We start from the raw sequence: 20,548 nt of genomic DNA on the forward strand, positions 1-20,548 counted from the left end.
CTCTGTTGATTTTACAGTTGGATAATCTTATGAATAAATAGAGAAAGATTAAATGCCGGGAGTTATTATCATCTCTTTCATACATCCTTCTACCTTCACACCCTTCAGGTGTGTGTTTGTCTAATATCTCCTGGGATCCATCCTCCCTTTCTCTCCTCCTCCTGTCCGTAATACAACATTTTCACCTACCTCTCTCTTTCTCTCCTTTCTCTCTCTTTCTCACCACCCCCTCTCTGCCTCTCTTTATTACTCCCTCTCTCTCTCTGTGTGTCTCTCGGTCAGCCCCCCCTCTCTATCTCTCCCCCTCTCTCTGTCCCATTTTCCAAAACTGCTCCTCCACCTCCACTGTCCCCTTCATTAATTTCTCCTTTCCCAAGACTGCTTTCTCAGTACCTCTCTTCCTCCTCCTTTTCTCCTCTCCTCCCTCTCTTCATTTGCATCCTGGCTCTACGCTCCACACGTCTGGCTGGAGTCAGATAGCTAATTGGGTCCCATCTGTTGGGAGAGGTCTGTGCTAAATCCAGGCTAAGGCCCTATTCTTACTATGCGAGATGAAGGAGAGTCTCTGAGGAGCGGCGAAACAGATTTCTACTTTTCAATTCACATTACATCCTTGCCTTACCTTTCATTGTGGCTGGCAACGTCACATTCTTGGTCCACAGCTCAAATTGATCGTAAATATCACAGTAGCCCCTAGCCAGTAAGCACAAATTATTTAACAATCCTAGCAACTTTTCTTCTAAAACATATTACAATGGTTAATAATGCAACAATTCACAAGCATGTGCAGACAATTAAAGGATTTATTTTCTTGTCCGTACACATTAAATTAGCTGACAATACACAGCTAAATCCTGCTAGCTAGCTAACTAACACCATGCTTAGTTATCAAGTAACGTTTACCCCCCCATACGACTGATTTTTTAAATTTGTCCGAAAGCTCAAGTCACTTGGCCCCCCAAAACTAATGGTCTGTAACACCATGGGCCAAAAAGGTGACTGAAAATTGTGTTTTTGATGCAAGGAACCACTTCACAAAATACATTAATTATTTTTCACTGGTATTGACAATGGAAGGCTGCTGGTTTCTGATCCTTGTATTATATCTCCTGCCATTGTGGCCTTGAGCAATTCACTTAATCCCCCACAAAGTAAAATACTGCACTGATAGGATACTGTATAAAACACATGTGGTCCGTCAACCCTCCATCTGGAGAGCTACTGGGTGTGCAGGCTTTTGACTCAACCTTGCTCAAACACACCAGAGTCATCTTATCAAGGTCCTGTTGAGCAGCTGATTTTTTACAATGTGAGGTGTTTGAGCAGGGCTGGAGGATGGACTCTCCTGGACTCACCTGGAGGATGGTTGGCCACCCTGCAACATTACAATTCCCACCAAATACTTTTTATGTCTTTATAAAATAATTCCCTCACTCAATGAACCAGGGATCAAATGGCTAAGGTGGGCGAGGTAGCTAACTAAGATGTTTATCTATTTGTAAGGCTAGAATATTCAGTGTTCAGGCCAGGGAGATATTGACAGCACAGGAGTTAGGCTACTTGTCAATTAGGCTATTCTAATAATATTTTTTTACTTTGTCAGAATTACATAGCCAGTATTGAATAGAGGAGAATCCTAGCCAATTTTGAGCACTTGAGAGACTGTTTTACAACTGGAGTATGCAGCAATGGTTTCATCAACTGCACACCTGTATCAACTGTGTGTCAGCCATTTGCGGTTATAGCCTACACGAGTGCCGGTGGAAAGTTATTTAGGACATCAGACATGACAATGACATTAATACATACTAATAGCTAAATATTTAACTAACGATTTAGCCAATTCAATACATATTGTGTAGTTTGGATGGTTATCTAGTTAGCCTGTTGTAGGCTATATCATTATTTTACCTGCTCGCTCTCTCTCTCCTCTGGCAATGGCCCACTGGCACAAATGCAGGTGATGCACACACCATTACTTTTCCAGGATTTTCATTACTGACCAAAAATGAGCTATAACTGGGCAAATAACTCACGAACTAGCATTGAATATCAACAAATGTGCACAGGCAGCTAGGTTCACTTTCATCTCAAAAACGCATCTCGCTACTGCATGATTGAATGACCGCTCGTGCCTGTCAATGCAGGCCACCAATAATTATACTCCAATGCGCTGTGAGATCTGTCAATGCAGGCCTACAATAATTATACTCCAATGTGCTCTGCAGAGATTGGGAGGTAAGTACGTAACACATCGCATCCGAAGGACACTTTGGCCGTGTCTAGACTTGACAGTTCATGTATTGTGCATTTTTGTATTGTGATAATGGAGTTTTGATCATGGAATTCCGAACACGTCATGCATCTACATTTACATTTCAATGTGTCCACCATGTCCACATCGTGTCCGTTCCCGCGCTATATTCAAATGCCAGTATGCATTCTACAAACTGTGGAATAGGCAAAATATGATAATAACATAACAACAACTGATTGCAGTAGCTAACCTCTGTAGCTAGCCATCAAGCTAGCAAGCAACGCTAAAGGGATTGCAAATTAGTTATCATAACTCTCTCATATATTTTTTTTAAATATTAGCTAGCTGGCTAGCATTTATGAGGCCAGCAAACACGTTACCCACACGCTAAGAACATATTTCCTCCAATGTTATAATGAAAAGGTGCCGCTCGGGCCCAAAACACAGGAGAGATGATGACGTCGCCCACTGTATGCGATTTTGGTAGCCTGATTGCGTCCAGACTGAGGAGAAATCCGCACACAATGCATTCCTGACCACCTCCTGAAGTGGTCAGACAGATCTGAACACAAATCAGATCACAAAGCGACTTTTGTGAGTCTAGACCCGTCTTTTCAATGCGAGCTTCGGATTCTGATAGCAGAAGTCGCATGTAAGTGTCAAGTGTAGACACAACCTTTGATACAATTCTGCTCGGAGTAGCCTAATTGTTTGATATTGTGATTTTACCATGATTTTTTTTTTACTTGACCATTCAGACAACTTAATCTATAATCTGCTTGTCCTGCAATTATTTTTAATTGCCCTGGGCAAGCGGACAAGCGTTAATGTCGAGCCCTGCATCATATGTGACTGACTAGCTCGATTCGGTCTTATGTAGCAAAATTTGAAATTGTGTTTTTTACATTGGATAAAAGTACATCATACACTACAGTTGAAGAACAATGGGAAAGTAATTATGCTTTGAAAGTTGATAAACTTGTAACCTCACTTTGAGAAAATTGCCTTTGAATGTTTTGGTACACCCACTGGAGAGCTCTTCTTTGTCTACACCCATTCAGCATCATTCACACCCTCTTAAGCTATAGCCCCGCCCGTAAACTCAGAGTGTTGTCAGATTGTCGCTCTCGAAGCGTTCAGAACGCACACTGGACTCTCTGGCCAAGGAGCAGGGTTGATCAGAGCGTTCTGTCCTAACAACAGCAGTCAAGCACCCAAGATAACTGGCTAACGTTGGCTAGCTTGCTAGCTACTTCCAGACACAAATGAGAGAACATTTACTGACACCGGCCATATTCAACGGGTGTTGAGCGTTCATAAATTCGTAAGTTATTCTGCGCTCTGGCACACTCAGACAAGAGTGCTCTGAAATCAGAGTAGATAGCCAGAGCGAATTTACCAGCTATGTCTATCAACATTCTATTGAAATGGTTACTTTCATAGTGGAGTCTTTTGTTAAGACATGTAGCTAGCTAGCTATCTAGCTAAACAATTAACCATATTCCCAACTCATGACGTTAATACCCTGCATGAATCTGCAGGTAGCTAACCAACCAGGTTAGGCTATAACTAGCAAAGCAAATGGCTCTGAGAAACGAATAATATTACTACACAGATCATACACGTAATGTTAGCTAGCGAGCCAGCCAGCTAACGTTAGCTAGCTAACAGTACACTTTAACTTGAAATGAAAATGACTTTCTGACAAAATTAGAAACGTGTAATATCTGAAATGTAGCTAGCTAGACTATCTTACCCGTATACATGGATAGACGCTTTTTCCTCTGTCATGGATGCCATGGTTGCCCTTATTTTGAAGATGTAATCCGGAGACAGGTGTTTTCTGCATCTCCTTAGCTATCATACTCTAATTCCACTGATTTCAAAACTCGATCTCTCAGCCAATCATGGCTAGCAGGAAGGTTGCTGTCTTTTTCTGTGGCTAAACCAACTAGGCTCGTAATTTAACAATTGTATTCATATTTACAGATGGCATACAAGTTTGTTATTAAGGCACATGAAAGTTCACCTGTTCCAGAAGGCATTTCTGCCCAAAAACTCATTTTGATTTTAAAAGAAAGTTTACGTTCAAATGGCTCTCCCGTGAAGTAGTTATGCGCGACATACGCCTAGTTTCCTGAAACAAGTCACATATGAGGTAAAAGCAAATTGTTGCTGAAAACGCTGATAATTCCCTAGGGAGTTGCTTTCCTGGACCTCAGTGGCTCAGTGCAGTCAAGCAAAAATACACAGAGATTTAAAGCTACGGTGACAATTTCAAAATGTAACATGCTGTTTCTACAATTTCAGGTAAATCTGAATAAAACAAGTCTAAAAAATAAGGAAAATGTCTCTACATTTCAGCTGTTTAAAAAACATTACTATGCTATAAGAACATTTGCAGTAAGAGTGTTGGGTCAACAAGATATTTCTGTTTACACTGCCCTGCTTAGAGGGGAGCGAGTGTCTTGCGCTACCTCCGTAGGTAGCGGTCGAGACGTGACAAGTTCACAAGTTTACATTGCAGTATATGTGTAGCCGAGGGAATTTTTGTGTGAAGACCCTCTCATTTGTGTAAGGATTTTTACCAGATTGACTCAGTTCTTCTGGGGGCAACAGCACAATGTTAACCATTTCAGTGGGCTCAGATTCACAGATACACATCTTAGTTTTTTTCTAGTTGTTCATGGACTCTTACTTGTGCTGTTAGGCTTGGGATATGATTGAGATTTATATTCCTGTGGCATTGACTGACATAACAAATGTGCAAAATAATACTCCCTCCCTCTCCCATTCTGTACTCTAATATTTTGGTACTTTTATCAACGAGTTGTATTGGTAACCTCACTCCTCAGCTTGAAATACCTCCACCTGCACCATCACATTCTTGGTAGCGTTGTTGAGAGGGCGGAAATTAGTGTTTGTGAGACAGAGGACACAAGATCAATCCCTGTGAGTGAGGGAGATATACTGTTAATCAAGCAACAGAGCCACATTATGTAAGGATTAGGCTGAAGTGCAGACAGATCAAGAGTTCATTCTTTTTCTGTCTCTCTCTTTCTCTCTCTCAATCTCACTCTTTCTCTCTCTCTCTCTCTCAATCTCTCACTTTTTCTCTCGCTCTCAATCGCTCACTCTTCCTATAACTCTCCCCTCTCTCTCTCTCTCTCTCGCTCTCGCTCTCGCTCTTTCTCTCTCTCGCTCTCTCTTTCTCTCTCAATCTCTCACTCTTCCTATGTCCCTCTCTCTCTTTTTCTCAATCTCTCACTTCCTATATCCCTCCTCTCTCTCTCTCTCTCTCTCTTTCTCTCAATCTTTCACTGTTCCTATATCCCTCCCTCCCCCCTCTTTCTCTCTCTCAATCGCTCACTCTTCCTATGTCACTCTTCTGGCTCTCTTTCTCTCGCTCGCTCTCATTCGCTCGCTCTCAATCTCACTCTTCCTATGTCCCTTATAACCTATAGGTAACCTCGTTTATTCTCCTCAGGACTTTGAACGGCCCCACAAACCGCGGGCTCAGCTTCCGGCAGGGGAGGCGGAGGGGAAGATTCCGGGTCGAGAGCCAGACCCGATCACCCAGTACAAAGACCGGGGCCTCACTGCGGTGACGGTCAGCGTTGGCCTTCTGACAACGCACGGCGCACGGCGCGTTGGAGGTGGACATAAGCAGAGTTCCACATCTCCTTCGCTCGCTGAAACAAGTCATCCACCGCAGGAGCCTCGGTCTGGCTCTGATGCCACGGCGCCAGAACCAGTTGATAACAGAAAACACATTGGAATGGCGTTAGGTTAGTGGAGGAGTGACGGAGAGAGTTCTGGGCATATTCGGCCCAAGGCAAGAACACAGACTACTCCCCGGCCGGTCCTGGCAGTAGGACCGCAGGAACCTCCCCACATCCTGATTCATCCGTTCCACCTGCCCATTAGACTCGGGGTGAAAACCAGAGGTCAGGCTGACCGAGACCCCCAGATGTTCCATGAATTCCTTCCAGACCTTGGATGTGAACTGGGGAACCCAGTCAGACACTATGTCCTCTGGTACCCCGTAGTGCCGGAAGACGTGTGTAAACAGGGCCTCCGCAGTTTGCAGGGCCGTGGGGAGACCGGGCAGAGGAAGGAGGCGGCAGGCTTTGGAAAAGCGGTCCACAACGACCAGGATGGTGGTGTTACCTTGAGAGAGGGGAAGATCATTAAGGAAATCAATACTCAGGTGGGACCATGGTTGTTGTGGAACTGGTAAAGGCTGTAATTTACCCGCTGGGAGGTGCCTAGGTGCCTTACTCTTGGCGCACACTGAGCAGGAGGAGACATACACCCTCACGTCCTTAGCCAAGGTAGGCCACCAGTAATTTCCGGTCAGGCAGCGCACTGTACGACCGAAACCTGGGTGACCAGAGGAGGGGGACGTGTGTGCCCAATAGATAAGACGGTCACGGAGAAGAGCAGGCACGTACTGCAGCCCAGCTGGACACTGAGGTGGAGATGGCTCTGTGTAACGCCTGCTCTATATCTGCGTCCATCGCCCATACTACCGGTGCCACTATGCAGGAGGCCGGGAGTATGGGGGTGTTGTCTCTGTGCCTCTCCTCTGTGTCGTACAGCCATGACAGTGCGTCTGCCTTCACGTTCTTCGTACCCGGGATGTATGATAGTGTAAAGTCAAACCGGGTGAAGAATAGGGCCCACCTGGCCTGGCGAGGGTTCAGCCTCCTTGCTGCCCGGATGTACTCCAGGTTACGGTGGACCGTCCAGATGAGGAAAGGGTGTTTTGCCCCTCGAGCCAGTGCCTCCACATGGTCAGGGCTCGGACAACAGCCAACAGCTCCCGATCACCAACATCGTAGTTCTGCTCCGCCGGGCTGAGCTTCTTGGAGAAGAAGGCACACAGGCAGAGCTTGGGTGGCAATACCGAGCGTTGCGATAGGACCGTGCCTATCCCTACCTCGGACGCATCCACCTCCACTACGAACAGTAGTGATGGATCGGGATGGGCCAGTACCGGGGCTGAGGTGAACAGACCCCTCAGGTTACTGAAGGCCCTATCGGCCTCAGCAGACCAGCAGAGCCGGGACGGCCCACCCTTCAACAGAGCTGTAATGGGAGCTGCAACCTTGCCAAAGCCCCGGATAAACCTCCGATAGTAGTTGGCAAAGCCAATAAAGCGCTGGACCGCCTTTACCGTGGTTGGAGTCGGCCAATTACACACGGCTGAAATGCGATCTCCCTCCATCTCCACACCTGAGGTGGTAATGCGGTATCCGAGGAAGGAGACGGACTGTTGGAAAAACAGACACTTTTCTGCCTTGGCATAAAGGTAATGTTCCAACAGTCGGCCCAGCAGTTTGTGAACCAGGGACACATGCTCGGCGCATGTAGCGGAATACACCAGAATGTCAGCGATGTAGACCCCTAAACCGCGACCAAGCATGTCCCGAAACACCTCGTTCACAAAGGACTGGAAGACAAATGGAGCATTCATCAAACCGTAAGGCATCACCAGGTATTCGTAATGCCCCGTGGTTATGCTGAATGCTGTCTTCCACTCGTCCCCCTCTCGGACACGCACCAGGATGTACGCACTCCGGAGATCTAATTTTGTGAAGAAGCGCGCCCAATGCATTGACTCGATCACAGATGGAATGAGGGGTAGAGGATAACTAAATCGTATCGTCCCCTTGTTCAGTGACCGGTAATCAATGCAGGAGCGCTGACCTCCGTCTTAATTCTTCACAAAAAAAGAAACTCAAGGAGGCGGGCGAAGTGGAGGGACGTATAAACCCCTGGCGCAGGGACTTGGAGACGTATGTCTCCATAGCCTCTGTTTCAGCCTGTGACAGGGGATACACATGACTCCTGGGAGGCACAGTGTCTACCCAGAGGTTTATCGCGCAATCCCCCGCCTGATGAGGTGGTAATTTGTTCGCCTGCGTTTTGGAAAACACGTGCGCCAAATCGAGGTATTCGGGGGGGAATGCGCACAGTGGAGGTACTGTCTGGACATTCCCCTGGGGTTGCACCAATGGAAACACCTAGAGACCTACCCTGACACTCTTGCAACCACCCCGTGAGAACCCTCTGCGGCCATGAAAAGGTGGGGTTGTGGAGTGCTAACCAGGGAAGACCTAACACAACAGGGAAATCAGGAGACTCAATAATAAAAAAAGTGACTTGCTCTCGATGAGTCTCGTGTGTAACAATAGTGACTGGTGCTGTAACCTCCCTAACGATTGTCAAGTGCTCTGATGGGGAGTGGAATGGATAGGGGAACCAATGTAATGGCTAGACTATGTGAAAATGACCTGTCCATAAAGTTCCCAGCTGCGTCTGAATCGACCAGCGCCTTACATTGGGGAACTACAATGTAATCAGGGAAGTGGATGGTTAGGGTACAGTGCACAGCAGAGGGCTCTGAACGAGTGTGGGTGTTCGATACCTGGGGTGACGCGAGAGTGCCCTGCCTGCCGCCTCCAGACCCAAAAGAACGCTGACGACATTGTGCAGTGAAATGTCCTCTCGTTCCACCAGAGTGACACTGGCGCTGTCGTCCTCCGCTCTCCCGGATCACCGTTCCACTCAGCTCCATCAGCTCGTGATCCGTGTTGGAATGAGCAGGCCCCTTCCAGGACGTCCTCTGGCTGCCAGCAGGTTGTCCAACCGGATGGCCATGTCCACCAGTTGAGTGAAGGACAACATGGTGTCCCGGCAGGCTAGCTCCCTTCGGACGTCCCCTGCCTCAGGTGGACCAGCCGCTCACCCGCTTCTCTACCCTCGGGCGGGTGATCGAAGACAGCCATAAAGAGGCGAGCGAACTCCCCGTAGTTGTCCAACGTGGCTCCTCCTTCATTCCAGACCGCGTTGGCCCACTCCAGGGCTTTCCCCGAGAGGCAGGAGATGAGGGCGGACACCTTTTCCCGCTCCAATGGGGCCAGGCTGATGCTTGAATAGTATAGCTCCAGTTGGAGGAGGAATCCCTGGCAGAGAGCAGCTGTCCCGTCGAAATCCCGTGGTCGGGATATATGGATCCTTCTGTGTGCTGGGGTATTGGTGTCTGTATCCGGTTCGCCCAGCTGGTCCCGACAGATCGGGTCCTCTCCTCTCCAGGCGTTGGACGACATGGAGAACACGATCCATCGCTTCTCCCAAGCTGGCTAGCATCGTCGAATGCTCCCGGACCCGTGCCACGACTCCAGGCATGTGCTCCTCTCTTGCTGACTCCATTTGTATTTATTTATTTTTATTTAACCTTTATTTAACCAGGTAAGCCAGTTGAGAACAAGTTCTCATTTACAACTGCGACCTGGCCAAGATAAAGCAAAACAGTGCGATAAACACAACAACAACACAGAGTTACATATGGAATAAACAAAACGTACAGTCAATAACACAATAGAAAATCTATATACAGTGTGTGCAAATGTAGAAAGTTATGGAGGTAAGGCAATAAATAGTATTATTTAGTATTAACACTGGAGTGATAGATGTGCAGAAGATGATGTGCAAATAGAGATACTGGGGTGCAAATGAGCAAAATAAATAACAATGTAAATAACAATATGGGGATGAGGTAGTTGGGTGTGCTAATTACAGATGGGCTGTGTACAGGTGCAGTGATCGGTAAGCTGCTCTGACAACTGATGCTTAAAGTTAGTGAGGGAGATAAGTGTCTCAAGCTTCAGAGATTTTTGCAGTTCGTTGCAGTCATTTGCAGCAGAGAACTGGAAGGAATGGCAGCCAAAGGAGGTGTTGGCTTTGGGGATGACCAGTGAGATATACCTGCTGGAACGGATACTATGGGTGGGTGTTGCTATGGTGACCAATGATCCAAGATAAGGCGGGGATTTGCCTAGAAGTGATTTATAGATGACCTGGAGCCAGTGGGTTTGGCAATGAATATGTAGTGAGGGCCAGCCAACGAGAGCGTACAGGTCACAGTGGTGGGTAGTATATGGGGCTTTGGTGACAAAACGGATGGCACTGTAATAGACTACATCCAATTTGCTGAGTAGAGTGTTGGAACCTATTTTGGAAATTACATCGCCGAAGTCAAGGATCGGTAGTATAGTCAGTTTTACGAGGGCATGTTTAGCAGCATGAGTGAATGAGGCTTTGTTGCGAAATAGGAAGCCGATTCTAGATTTAACTTTGGATTGGAGATGCTTAATGTGAGTCTGGAAGGAGAGTTTACGGTCTAACCAGACACCTAGGTATTTGTAGTTGTCCACATATTCTAAGTCAGACCCGCTGACAGTAGTGATTCTAGTCGGGCGGGCGGGTGCAAGCAGCGTTCGATTGAAGAGCATGCATTTAGTTTTACTAGCATTTAAGAGCAGTTGGAGGCCACGGAAGGAGTGTTGTATGGCATTGAAGCTCGTTTGGAGGTTTGTTAACACAGTGTCCAATGAAGGGCCAGATGTATACAAAATGGTGTCGTCTGCGTAGAGGTGGATCTGAGAGTCACCAGCAGCAAGAGCGACATCATTGATATACACGGAGAAAAGAGTCGGCCCAAGAATTGAACCCTGTGGCACCCCCATAGAGACTGCCATAGGTCCAGACAACAGGCCCTCCGATTTGACACATTGAACTCTATCTGAGAAGTAGTTGGTGAACCAGGCGAGGCAGTCATTTGAGAAACCAAGGCTATTTAGTCTGCCAATAAGAATGCGGTGGTTGACAGAGTCGAAAGCCTTGGCCAGGTCGATGAAGACGGCTGCACAGTACTGTCGATTATCGATCGCGGTTATAATATCGAATAGCTTATTAAAGTGTGTTCCATTTCTTAAAGTGGCCAGTGATTTCAATAGGCAGCAGCAGCCTCTAATGTGCTAGTGATGGCTATTTAATAATCTGATGGCCTTGTGATAGAAGCTGTTTTTCATTCTCTCGGTCCCAGCTTTGATGCACCTGTACTGACCTCGCCTTCTGGATGATAGCGGGGTGAACAGGCAGTGGCTCGGGTGGTTGATGTCCTTGATGATCTTTTTGGCCTTCCTGTGACATCGGTGCTGTAGGTGTCTTGGAGGGCGGGTAGTTCGCCCCCGGAAATGCGTTTGGCAGACTGCACCACCCTCTGGAGAGTCCTGCGGTTGCGGGCGGTGCAGTTGGTGGTGGCAGCATCATGCTGTGGGGATGTTTTTCAGCGGCAGGGACTGGGAGACTTGTGAGGATCGAGGGAAATATGAACGGAGCAAAGTACAGAGAGATCCTTGATGAAAACCTACTCCAGGGCACTCGGGACCTCAGACTGGGGCGAAGGTTCACCTTCCAACAGGACAAAGACCCTAAGCACTCAGCCAAGACAACGCAGGAGTGGCTTCGGGACAAGTCTCTGAATGTCCTTGAGTGGCCCAGCCAGAGCCCGGACATGAACCCGATCGAACATCTCTGGAGAGACCTGATAATAGCTGTGCAGCGACGCTCCCCCTCCAACCTGACAGAGCTTGAGAGAATGTGCAGAGAGGAATGGGAGAAACTCCCCAAATACAGGTGTGCCAAGCTTGTAGCGTCATACCCAAGAAGACTCGAGGCTGTAATCACTGCCAAAGGTGCTTCAACAAAGTACTGAGTAAAGGGTCTGAATACTTATGTAAATGTGATATTTCAGTTTTTTATTTTTAATACATTTGCAAAAATGTCTAAAAACCTGTTTTTGCTTTGTAATCATTGGGTATTGTGTGTAGATTGATGAGGGGATAAAACAAATGTAATCCATTTTAGAATAAGGCAGTAACGTAACAAAATGTGGAAAACGTCAAGGGGTGTTTATTAGCCAATTTTATCCACTCTCTTGTTGTTTGTGTACATGGATTGTATAATGTCGTATGTTTTTCCCCCAACACTGCTTTCCATCAATTTGTATAGCAGACCCTCATGCTAAATTGAGTCAAAAGCTTTTTTTTAATCAACAAAACATAATAATTTGCCTTTGTTTTGGTTTGTTTGTTTGTCAATTATGGTGTGCAGGGTCTGTTGTACGGTAATTTGGTAAAAAGCCAATTTGACATTTGCTCAGTACATTGTTTTAACTAAGGAAATATACGAATCTGCTGTTAATGATAATGCAGAGGATTTTCCCAAGGTTGGATTGGGGTGATCAGTCCTTGGTTCCAAATATTGGGGAAGGTGCCAGAGTTGAGGAGGAGTATAGCCACCATAAGCCTTTTTGGGTTGGAGGATTTTTATTTTGTCCTGTAGTTCATTCAATGTAATTGGAGAATCTTGTGGGTTCTGGTAGTCTTTAATAGTTGATTTTAAGATTTGTATTTGGTCATGTATATGTTTTTGCTGTTTGTTATTTTTTATAGAGCCAAAAAGATTGGAGAAGTGGTTTGTCCATACATCTCCGTTTTGGATAGATAACTCTTCGTTTTGTTGTTTGTTTAGTGTGTTCCAATTTTCCCAGAAGTGGTTAGATTCTATGGATTCTTCAATTACATTGAGCTAATTTCTGACGCGCTCTTCCTTCTTTTTCCGTAGTGTATTTCTGTACTGTTTTAGTGATTCATCATAGTGAAGGCATAGGCTCCGGTTTTCTGGGTCTCTGTTTTTTTCTTTGGGTAGGTTTCTCAATTTCTTTCTTATGCTTTTGCGTTCATCAAACTGTAGTGTCGAGTCAATGTTGCTAATCATTGCTGTTAAACAAAGGAGTCCGCTTATACTGAACTTTGATCATACATTTTATTCATATCACAAGATTTCAGCATAAGTTTACGGATGTCATGATCACCCGGAGAGCAGTGTCCTCCAAATTACAATGTCTGCTCTAACGTTCTTTGTCTCTAGCCTATACTTATAAGATATACAAAAATATGGGTGGCTCCCTCTACTGTCCAATCCCCTGTCTTCTATGGGGCGTCACACTAAAACAATTCCCTCTGACACTAAATAAACATCCTCTCAGGTTCCACTTGAAAACATTAGCAAAGTCATAATCTTAATACACTACAAAACCATTTGTCATTGTTGTTAATTTTCTTAAGTTGTCTGCTTGAAATGTTGTGAATGGATAGGGAAGCTCAGAGGTCAAATATACTGTTTAGGTTTTCTACTGCCAAGTTTACACCTTCACTATTACAATGAAACATGTTGTCCAGGAAGTTGTCTAAAAGGGATTGAAATTGTTGTTGCCTCATTTTTTTTTTTTTTTGGTTTCTTCACTACTTTACTTCCATCTATAACATGTTTTTATATTATGCAGTTTTTTTTTGCTTTGATGCCTCATGATTGAGTATTACTCTGTTCAGGTAGAGTGTGATTTTGCTGTGATCTGATAGGGGTGTCACATGAATGACTCTCTGAGAGACTCTGGGTTGAGGTTTGTGATCTACAGTACTACTGCAAAGGTATGAGCTGTAGGTGTACCCACCGTAAGAGTCCCCTAGAAGCCTACCATTGACTATGTACAGACCCAGTGTGTGACAGAGCTGCAGGAGTTGTGACCTGTTTTTGTTGGTTGTTTTGTCATAGTTGTGTCTAGGGGGGCATATTTGGGAGGGAATGCTGTCACCTCCAGGTAGGTGGTTGTCCCCCTGTGTGCTAAGAGTGTCAGGTTCTTGTCCAGTTCTGGCATTTAGGTCGCCACAGACTAGTACATGTCCCTGGGAATGGAAATGGTTATCTCCACCTCGAGGATGTAGAAGCTGTCATCGTTAACGTATGGGGATTCTATTGGGGGGATATAGGTAGCAAACATGAGGACATTTTTCTCTGTTGAAATAATTTCCTTATTAGTTTCTAGCCAGATATAAAATATTCCTGTTTTGACTAATTTAATAGAGTGGGTTTGTTCTGCTCTATACCAAATTAGCATACCCCCTGAGTCTCTTCAATGTTTCACAGCTGGTAGTTTGGTGGATTTTACTACCAGCTGTCTGTAACCTAGAGGGCAACCAGTGGTATATTCCAGGATGAGGTAGTAAAAGCTTTGTGTTCCATAGTGTCTAGTGTTTTCATGTGGTTTAACCTCAGACCATTTATTTCTCTCTCTCTCTCTTTCTCTCTCTCTCTCTCTCTCTCTCTCTCTCTCTCTCTCTCTCTCTCTCTCTCTCTCTCTGTAACGATCCCGGCAGTCTGAGTCGGGTCCTGTCTGGTGACTAGTTTTTCTGTTCGTGATCTCCAGTTTCCCGAGGGTTCGGGAACGCTCCGGGGAGCTCTCTTGATTTCCGCACCTGCATCCCATCAGCAATCTGCACACCTGGTCCTGATCATCACCCTTCTTAGGCTCTGGCCTAACATCCATTCCCTGCCGGATCGTTAGCCATGAACAGTAGGTTTACCAGAGTATCAGTCTTAGAGCCTAGCGTTAGTTTTGTTGTTTTTGCACCTTGTTGGTTTGTTGCTTACTTACCCCCGTTTTGTTCCATCTGCAGTCACCCGTCCGGAACCTTCATCCAACCTCTGCCTGGTGGTCGGCGGCTGCCGACCCAGGATGGGATCAACCACTGCACCCCCAACAACTAATCAACGCCGCCCGCTCTGTTCCCTGGATTATTCAGCATCACTCTTGAACTTGTAAATAAACACTCACCTTCGTTTCAACTTACCTTGTCCTGGTCTGCTTCTGGGTTCTGGCTTAGCAACTCGTGACAGAACGATCCGGCCAGTAATGAACCCAGCGGACCTGGACTCTGTTCGCCATGCCATTACCCAGCAGGAGAAGATGTTGGGCCATCATAGCACGGTACTACAGGAGATCGCGTTGTCAGTTCGGAACCTTTCTACCGGTCTGACGGAGGTCCAGAACCAACGCAAGTGTCCGGTGGAAGATCCACTACCGGTTTCACCCATCTCGCCTGCCGCTTCTGAAGCTGTGTCCTTCCGTGAGCCCAAGGTTCCGACACCGGATAAATATGAGGGGGAGCTGGGAAGATGCCGTTCCTTCCTTATGCAGTGTGGATTAGTGTTCGATCTACAGCCCTACTCTTATGCCACAGACAAGGCTAGGATAGCCTTTGTGATTGAGTTGCTGCGTGGTCGAGCGCTGGAGTGGGCTTCAGCCGTTTGGGAACGACAGGATCCCTGCATGGCTTCATACCAGGGGTTCACGGCCGAGATGAGGAAGCTCTTCGACCATTCCGTCCGAGGGAGGGACGCAGCTAGGCGCCTGTTTTCGCTTCGCCAAGGAACTCGCAGCGTGGCCGACTTCGTGATCGAGTTCAAGACGTTGGCTGTGGAGAGTGGGTGGAATGAGGAGGCTCTGCAAGCGGCCTTTTACCAGGGTCTGTCGGAGCAGCTCAAGGATGAGTTGATCTCCTATCCGGAGTCTAGTGACCTGGACAGCTTGGTAGCCTTGTCTATTCGGGTGGATAATCGAGTCCGAGAGCGAAGGAGGGAGAAGCAATGGGCTCCGTCCAACCGATCAGCTTCTCAGGTTCCAGTCGGGTCGTCAAACTGCGCGGCTCGCTAAAGTTGGGAGGACTTTTAGCGAGCCAGTTTCGACCTCTCAATACCTCTGTCAGACCCCGTTTCCCGGCTACCCTTATGAACAGGAATCAGAGCTTAGCGATTAACGCTTTTATCGATTCAGGTGCCGATGGAAGCTTTCTAGATGCCGAGTTGGTGGAACAGCTGGGGCTTTCCAAGGAGCAATTGCCGGAAGCCATTGAAGCTACCACTCTGGACGGCAGTAGTCTGGCACGTATCACGATGAGGACTGAACCGGTTAAGATGCGGTTGTCGGGGAATCATTCTGAGATGATTTCATTCTTCATTCTGCCGTCTTCCCAGGTTCCTCTGGTCCTTGGATACCCCTGGCTGAAGGAACACAATCCCACGTTCGATTGGGTGACGGGCAAGGTAACGCAGTTGGAGCCTTGATTGTCATGCTAACTGTCTCAAGACTGCCTGCCCCCATTCGGTTCCCAGTCAGGTGATTGAGGCTAAACCCCCAGATTTGTCCCTGGTTCCCGAGACATATCACGATTTGGGGGAAGTTTTCAGTAAGCAGAAGGCTCTGTCACTCCCTCCCCACCGACCATATGATTGTGCCATCAACCTGTTCCCTGGAGCTGTCTACCCCAAGGGAAGGTTATACAGTATCTCCCGACCTGAACGTGAGGCTTTGGAGACCTACATCAAGGAGTCCCTAGCTGCTGGTCTCGTTCGTCCCTCGTCATCACCCCTGGGGGCAGGATTCTTCTTTGTGGGTAAGAAGGATGGCTCTCTTCGACCGTATTGATTATCGGGGGTTGAATGACATCACGGTCAAGAACAAGTATCCCCTGCCCTTGATGAGTTCTGCCTTCGACTCCTTACAGGGTGCTACGGTGTTCACCAAGCTAGACCTACGCAATGCGTATCACATGGTCCGGATCAGAGAGGGGGACGAGTGGTTGACGGGTTTCAATACACCGATGGGTCACTTCGAGTATCAGGTGATGCCGTTTGACTGACCAATGCTCCAGCGGTATTCCAGAGTATGGTGAACGACGTCCTGAGAGATATGATCGGTCTCTTTGTGTTTGTTTACCTGGATGACATTCTGATCTTCTCGAAGGAACCTTCCGACCACGTCCAGCATGTCCGGCAGGTTCTGCAGCGATTGTTGGAGAATCGCCTGTTCGTGAAGGCCGAGAAGTGCGAGTTTCACGCCCACACGACATCCTTTCTCGGGTACATCATCTCCAGGGGAGAGATTCGGATGGACCAGGAGAAGGTTAGAGCGGTTCTGGAATGGGCCCAGCCCGGTACGAGATTGCAGCTCCAGAGATTTTTGGGGTTTGCGAATTTCTACCGCAGATTCATCCGGGATTACAGCCGGGTGGCCGCTCCGTTAACTGCCTTGACTTCCAGTATCAGGACCTTCAAGTGGAATCCGGAGGCGGATCGAGCGTTTCTGGATTTGAAGAGGCGATTCACCAACGCACCGATTCTCTCTCAACCGGACACGGCCCGTCAGTTCGTCGTTGAAGTGGACGCGTCTGATGTGGGAGTTGGCGCCATCCTGTCGCAGCGATGCTCCACGGACAGTAAACTCCATCCCTGCGCCTACTACTTCGTCGCCTTTCGCCTGCGGAGAGGAATTACGATGTGGGTAACCGGGAGCTTCTCGCGGTGAAACTTGCCTTGGAGGAGTGGCGCCACTGGTTGGAGGGGGGCGGAGCAACCGTTTATTGTCTGGACTGACCACAAGAATCTTGCTTACGTGCAATCGGCTAAACGTCTCAACTCCCGCCAGGCCAGGTGGGCGTTGTTTTTCGGACGATTCAAGTTTTCCCTGACGTTCCGACCTGGATCTAAGAACGGCAAGGCGGACGCCTTGTCCCGGATGTTCTCCAAGACGGAGGAGAGTGGGTCCAAGACCGAGACAATTCTCCCCGGAACTGCGTCGTGGGAGCAGTTATGTGGAAGATTGAGGAGGAGGTGCTGGCGGCCCTTCGGACTCAGCCCGGTCCCGGTAACGGTCCACCCGGTCGGTTGTTTGTGCCTGAGTCGGTTCGGTCCTGCTGTCCTCAAATGGTCCCACGCCAGCAAGATGGCTTGTCACCCTGGCGTGGCTCGGACAATGGCGTTTCTTCGCAGACGTTTTTGGTGGCCTGCCATGGCCGAGGATACTCGGGGTTATGTTGCTGCCTGTCCAGTGTGTGCGCAGAATAAGAGTACCAATCGGCCCAGCTCTGGACTACTTCACCCCCTTCCTATTCCCCGGCGACCATGGTCGCATCTGGCCCTGGACTTTGTCACTGGGTTGCCCGCTTCTGAGGGGAACACGGTCGTTCTGACTATCGTGGACAGATTCAGCAAGTTCGCCCACTTTGTGCCTATTGCCAAGCTTCCCTCTGCCTCGGAGACGTCCGAGATCCTGGTTAGGGAGGTTTTCAGGGTCCACGGGTTGCCCAGTGATATCGTTTCCGACCGTGGCCCTCAGTTTACCTCTGCTGTCTGGAAGTCCTTCTGTTTGGCCATTGGAGCTACAGTCAGTCTCACATCTGGTTTTCACCCCCAATCTAATGGTCAGGCGGAGAGAGCCAACCAGAAGATGGAATCCACGCTACGCTGTCTGGCCTCTTCCAACCCCACCTCCTGGGTCTCTCAGTTGCCTTGGGTTGAGTATGCCCACAATACTCTCCCTACATCTGCCACTGGGATGTCTCCCTTCCAGTGCCTGTATGGCTACCAACCTCCCTTGTTCCCTTCTCAGGAGAAGGAGCTCTCAGTGCCTTCTGTTCAGGTCCATATTCGTCGTTGCCACCGGACCTGGCATCGGGCCAGAAAAGCACTCCTTAGAGTTTCGGACCGGTATCAGCTCCAGGCGAATCGTCGCCGGATCCCCGCTCCCACCTATTCCATCGGAGATAGGGTCTGGTTGGCCACACGGGATCTTCCGTTACGGACTGAGTCTAGGAAGTTGTTACCGAAGTTCATTGGTCCGTTTGTGGTGGAGAAGGTGATCAATCCGGTGGCAGTTCGACTCAAACTCCCGAGGACGCTCAGAGTCCATCCCACCTTTCATGTCTCCTGCCTCAAGCCTGTTTTCCTCAGTCCTCTGTTGCCTCCTCCGCCTCCTCCTCCTCCTCCTCGGATGATCGGAGGTGGTCCTGCCTACACGGTGCGTCGCATCATGGATTCCAGACGGCGGGGCCGGGGTTTCCAGTATCTCGTGGACTGGGAGGGGTATGGTCCTGAAGAGAGGAGTTGGATTCCGCGGCGACAGGTCCTAGATGCTGACCTCATCAGTGACTTCTACCGCCTCCATCCTGGCGCTCCGGGAGTCCGCCCGGTGGCGTTCGTCGGAGGGGGGGGTACTGTAACGATCCCGGCAGTCTGAGTCGGGTCCTGTCTGGTGACTAGTTTTTCTGTTCGTGATCTCCAGTTTCCCGAGGGTTCGGGAACGCTCCGGGGAGCTCTCTTGATTTCCGCACCTGCATCCCATCAGCAATCTGCACACCTGGTCCTGATCATCACCCTTCTTAGGCTCTGGCCTAACATCCATTCCCTGCCGGATCGTTAGCCATGAACAGTAGGTTTACCAGAGTATCAGTCTTAGAGCCTAGCGTTAGTTTTGTTGTTTTTGCACCTTGTTGGTTTGTTGCTTACTTACCCCCGTTTTGTTCCATCTGCAGTCACCCGTCCGGAACCTTCATCCAACCTCTGCCTGGTGGTCGGCGGCTGCCGACCCAGGATGGGATCAACCACTGCACCCCCAACAACTAATCAACGCCGCCCGCTCTGTTCCCTGGATTATTCAGCATCACTCTTGAACTTGTAAATAAACACTCACCTTCGTTTCAACTTACCTTGTCCTGGTCTGCTTCTGGGTTCTGGCTTAGCAACTCGTGACACTCTCTCTCTCTCTCTCTCTCTCTCTCTCTCTCTCTCTCTCTCTCTCTCTCTCTTAATCTCTCTCACTCTTCCTAGGTCACTCTTCTCTCTCTCTCTCTCTCTCTCTGTCTCGCAATCTCTCTTCCTATGTGTCTCCTCTCTCTTTCTATATATATATTTTTCTCTCTCTCTCGCTCTCAATCTCTCACTCTTTCTCTCACTCTCTTTCTCGCTCTCTCTCTAAATCCCTCACTCCTCCTAGGTTCCTCCTCTCTTTCTCTCTCTCAATATCTCACTCTGACAATTGATGGGGTGCCAGCAGTGAACTTGTATTATGAGGATACGTCTTGGTGTATGCCATCTGAAAAGTGAGTGACTTTTATTTTGCAGAGGTAGGGTAAACGGGCAGAATGAAACAGGGTGTAACATTTTTGAGCCTGTTATGTAATCTCCTTTCTCAGCACAATTTTTTTTTTCGATTGAGGTGGAGAGAAAAAGGAAGTTTCAAAGTAGGAGAAGGTTACCCGCCCGGTTTTGTGAATCGAGACACAAATTGAGACCGAATGGACCAGGGGACTGTTCTGTTGTTGATGTGTTCCTTTGTGTACTTTTTGGCACTTATTCAACTTTTTGCTGATATTGATCTTTAGGCACATTGTTAACAGTAATAGTCAAAGTCTAACAGCCTGTTAGTGAGCAGATATTGGTGTGTATGTGTTTGATTCTTTGAGTCTCTGATTGGTTAAAACCGCATTCCAGCCGGTGTCTATTCCACAAGTTGCCACCGGCTAAATCTATGATGTTAAAATGCCTATTTACTCTGTTCCATCTGACTGCGCAATCCACTGTCTCATCAGCCAAGCCAGGCAACTTATAAACTTGATCTCCACTATAAAAAGCGTCTAGACATTATCTCACATTTCTTTTAGACTAACATTTTGTTTTCAACAGTGGAGATTTGTATAAACCTTGCTGTCGGTCTGTCTGACATTTGCAACATTGTTTCAATATTCAAATTCGGTCTCCTGCTGT

At 47.8% G+C, this 20,548-nt stretch overlaps 1 protein-coding gene across 2 annotated transcripts in view; it reads left to right on the forward strand.

Moving 5' to 3' along the window:
• The window catches only part of LOC121569824 (E3 ubiquitin-protein ligase RNF152-like), a 122,139-nt gene that overhangs the window by 7,913 nt on the left and 93,678 nt on the right, over positions 1-20,548 (forward strand). Inside the window, exon 1 of one of the 2 annotated variants that reach the window (XM_041881043.2) lies at positions 19,780-19,884. The exons of the other annotated variant lie outside the window; for it this stretch is intronic. The gene's annotated coding sequence lies outside the window, so the exon portion shown is untranslated. Of the gene's footprint in view, positions 1-19,779; positions 19,885-20,548 lie in introns of those variants that run through there. 2 annotated transcript variants of the gene reach the window in all.

This window comes from Coregonus clupeaformis, chromosome 7 (assembly GCF_020615455.1).
Source record: "Coregonus clupeaformis isolate EN_2021a chromosome 7, ASM2061545v1, whole genome shotgun sequence".
Taxonomy (NCBI): Eukaryota; Metazoa; Chordata; class Actinopteri; order Salmoniformes; family Salmonidae; genus Coregonus; species Coregonus clupeaformis.